The sequence below is a fragment of the Phasianus colchicus genome, chromosome 4, assembly GCF_987193195.1.
Source record: "Phasianus colchicus chromosome 4, bPhaCol1.hap1.1, whole genome shotgun sequence".
NCBI classification, from domain to species: domain Eukaryota; kingdom Metazoa; phylum Chordata; class Aves; order Galliformes; family Phasianidae; genus Phasianus; species Phasianus colchicus.
In genome coordinates, this window is record NC_143439.1 from 63139908 (window position 1) to 63144319 (window position 4412).

Consider the following 4412-nt stretch of genomic DNA (forward strand, 5'->3'; position numbering starts at 1 on the left):
AAACAGAGCTCTCAGACTCTCTGTATTTTCAAACTTCCTCTCTGCATTTTCAAATCTTCATCATTAAGAACACCCAAACTCCCAGTGGATGGTTTGACTTTCCTGTCGTGTTCCTTTGAATGATTTGTGCTCAAATGTAAATATAGTCTATCTGGTTTGTTATCTGTTAGCAAGCTACAGATTCACAAATAAATAGAGCTACATGGCTACATAGCCTACATTTTTTATTAACAACAAATTGAACTGAAATGATCCTCAACCTCAGCAAGCTTTTCTTGCTAGCTCTGAATCACATAGGTATCACTTGCCACTCCTGTGCTCAGCCTCTTGCACTAGAAACATTAGTGGGTCTTAGCCCGGGATGGAAAGCTTTGTCCAACTATAAGATCAGTTCCACCACAGTTTATTATTATTATTTTTTCTTTTTTTACACAACGGGGTTATTTTGCCTATATCTCCCTTTAGTGTGTTGACACCAAAACCATATTTTGAATTTTCTTTCTGCGAACTCTCCTCAGCAAGGCATCTACAAGGCACTACCAAAACAAACAAGCTGTGTCACAAACAATTAGATGAAATTATCTCAGAATCACTAAGAAATGTGGGCACTACTTGTGGAATAAAAGCTTAATAGAAAGAAAACACAGGAAAATTCCATTTTAACCTCAGAGAGGATTGAAATTATCTTTCACATCAAAAGAAGAAAACAATGCATGCCAAGCATCCTAATCAAAAAAGATATTACCTTTCTCCTCCAGTGTCACCCTGCAGAGGGAAGTCTATGTGCTGAAGTGAGCAGGTCAGCTGAAACCTAATTAATATTAGATGATTTCCAGAGGTTTTTGACAGAAAAATTCTGGCACAGTCTCTCAAGGCCCAGATGCACTCTGACTGTCTGGGGAAGGGACAGTTAAGTTCTCTCTCCATCACATCTCAACAGCTTTCTACATTTTGGTTTCTCAAAGCAGCACAGATTACTTAAGGCTCCTCTACACTCCAGAAGCATACAGTGCAGAAGCATTGATCAGAGTGGAAATGCAGGAAATTTAGCCAGCTTGTACAACGAACAGGTACTCACAGTGGCAAGAGATGCAGAAAATAAATGCTTCTTTCCACAGTGGGCCTATTTTACAAGGTCTTCTACGTAGTTTGGACTGTGAGATGTTGCTGTGAGATGTGCCTTGGCTACTGGTTCCCAGCAGTGGCACTTCTTGAAATCATATTTAATAAAATTGTAAGTCAAGCAGAGAAGAGAAGGAAGGCTGTAATCAAAACAATTTTAAGTCCAGTATGTCACTAGTTCTTTCATTTAGAAACAAGTGCTACCCACCACTGGCAATTGCAAGACTTCTAATATACAGCAGCCTTTATTGTCTCTACAAATAAAAAAAATATTTTTCCTCAACTTTTCTGTTTTTTTTCCTTAGGCTTGGAAGGATTTTTGGGACCATTCTTTTTTTTTAATGCAAAATGGAAAATGATAGCTACCAAACTATCAAAAGTTCAGAAACTAGCTATGCCTAAGAATGTTTTTATTACATTCTTCATCTGTCAGCACAAATTTTAAGGACCCCAAAGATCCTAATATGGATTTTGTGAAGTTTGTGACTGCACCAGTCATAGCCTCTAGCTGAAATACTGACATTTATGTAAACAAGAAGTGCACAACTGAATGGAGGATTTCTGTTCAGGCCAGACCTGTCAGTGGAACTGCAAGAGCAAGACTAATGAGCCCATATTATTTCTTCTGCCATTTATTCTCTGTTAGCACTTCTTATGATGGCATCTTGCAAAATCTCTGCAAAGTCCTTTCCCCCCCCCTACCTCAGACCAGAACTGTGGCAATGTTTCTCTTTGCAAGTCAGCTCTTTGTATAAAATATGGGAGAGCAGGACCTGAGCCAACAATGGTTTCAGATCCTGGGAGCAGTCTGTATAGACACTATGTTTAGACTTCCTATAGGTCTGAGCGCTGACACTGGAATAAGCAGGGGAAACAAAGACCCCATTACCTCCTGCTGGGTTTATCCTGGGATCAGTAGTAGACAGGGCACCACCAAAGGCACTGGCTTTGTCACAGATTTCTCGTCCTAAAGAAAAACAAGTAAAGCTGCAGCATCAAAAGTTCAGTAGACTGCTTGGCCAAGGCAAGGTAAATGAAAGAACAACACCAGAAAAAATAATCTGCATTTCAGGTTACTGTTGGTGAAGGATCAGAAAAGTCTTAGAGAAAAGAAACTGAGAAAAGGATCAAATGTTTTGTTCCATCTCCAGCTTTCTAGCTCCAGCTATGTGGAAGTAGAAAGCTACGTGAAATGCTACAGGGTCTCTTTGCACATAGCTCTTTTACTAGTGGCTTTCAGGCCTGTGATAATTTTAACAGATATATTTACTATTTCTCTCAAGGCTCCAGCATAAATCGATGCGTTAAAAGGCAAAATTCCAGTGGTTACTCATCATGGGCCAGTGGACCCTGTCCAAACAGCAGAGAAGGAGACATCGTTCTCAAGCAATGTTTATTAAAGGGCTGTTTTATTCTAGATGCTGAGCTACCCACCACAGTGATTTACTGCTGACAGAGAGGGGTCGATAGCATGAACTTCAGACACAAGCTGCCACACGCAAGTGGCAGACATGAAAGGAAAGTATTTTCCTTAGAGATCACAGAATCATTGAATAGCCCAAGTTGGAAGGGACCCATGAGGATCATTGAGTCCAACTCCTGACAAAACTTCAGTGCTGAACTTCAATATCTTGTGCCCTAGCAGAACGTGCCAAGTGACATGATTCATTATCCTCCCCAGGCCTGCATTCAGCCCCTGCATTTCTTATTTTCACTGTTGATATGGATCAGGTGTCAGCTGGAGAAAAGAGGCCAACTTCCAAGTGCCGTTAGCCTTCTCTGTGCTAGTGTATGTGTCAGTTGCACAAGCATTTGCTCACATATGAAAATTGCCTTTCATGTTCACCAAAACTTTGCAAATCTGGTTCCACATGAGCAGTTTTGAAAAATCAGAGTTCTTTTAACAAACTAGGAAATATTTTCCTCAGTTCAAATATTTAGTTTTATATTTAAGTTATAAATATAATATTTTATAATATTAATATTATAAAATTATCTTAATTTTCAGGTTGTTTTCAGCTGGCAAATAGTGATCTTTTAAAAAGGTTAATAAAGGGTGTTTCTAATAATTTCAAGACTTCTTAGAAATATCCCTATTAAAATCATGAAACAGGTATCTTCTTACATTCATGTTTGGTTTCAGCTGATTATTGCCAGGAAAAAAAAATAAAAAGAGCAAAAACATCCTGATTAAGTCTTGCTATAAAATGTCAGGGAAGTAGTGTCTGCAGGGATGAGAAGCAATTAAATGTTCAAGTAAAACAATCAAATGTAGGAAAATGTGCTCTGAAAGTCAAAAGTCATAAGGTCAGCAGAGAAAATCATGCAAAAAAGAACAAATGTGAGTAGAAGTTAGCAAGAAATAAAGACTTCAGGGGACTCCGAGGTGTGAAGAGCTGATTAGTTCCCTTTGTGAAGAGAATAAATGAGAATAACATAGAAGAGAAATACAGTTGCCAGGATGAAGATCAGAGAGATGTGAAGCTGACAAATAGAAAAGAGATGTAGAGACCAAAAACAGAAAAAAAATTAAAGTGCCACAGTAATGTGTTTTGCTCTTATTTCTGTGTAAGAACAATAAAGTTGGCTGCTATAGCTGCCATAAGACTGAATGATGCTTACTGGGAGCAGCTCAAATGTCTCCATAAGAGTTTTTTTTTTTTTAAGGTTGCTGCCATCAAACTGTCAAATGTTGATATTTTTAGCAAATTCATAATTTCACGTTTTCAGGCTAGCAAAGATATTTCACTTTTTTTTTTTTTTTTTTTTGGCTCATACAGGAAGAAGTAGGTAATGTATGGTTGATAAATTCAGGCTGATGGGGTCCCTTTACTAGCTGAGAGATTCACATTCAGGTCTCTGCATATGGGACACTCTATTAACAGCTATCAGTTCATGGCCAAAAGAAAACAAAATGTATAGATTTTAAATATAAAAAAAATCTTCATTTTCAGACACCTACCTCCAATACAATAGGGGATACATATCATTCATACTGAGATAAAGTTTCACTCTTCATGAAAAGAAAGCTGTAGATGAATCACACATATCAAAGATGAGTTAAATCAAATCCAGTCTGCTGAAATTGTTGCTATCATCTATTAAGCAGATGAGGGAAGTAAGAAATTAGAATAAGCTCTTAAAATATTGATAAGCCTAGAGTTGCTGGGACAAAGATTCTTTGCTTTTCCTTTAATTTTATATGATGGTTTCTCACATACCACTGGCTCTGTTTGTTTAGAAATATATTCAGGTCTTACAAAGACTTTTGAAAAGGCATAATGAGTTCT

The 4412-nt window shown here is 37.7% G+C and overlaps 1 long non-coding RNA gene across 1 annotated transcript; it reads right to left on the reverse strand.

The window, feature by feature from the left end:
- Positions 1 to 1087: 1087 nt before the first annotated feature.
- On the reverse strand, positions 1088 to 4153 carry LOC149918296 (uncharacterized). The gene is made up of 3 exons (XR_016466528.1): positions 4085 to 4153; positions 2012 to 2089; positions 1088 to 1262 (listed from the first exon to the last, which is right to left on the reverse strand). It is a non-coding gene; the product is annotated as an uncharacterized LOC149918296 (long non-coding RNA).
- Between the last annotated feature and the right edge of the window lie 259 nt (positions 4154 to 4412).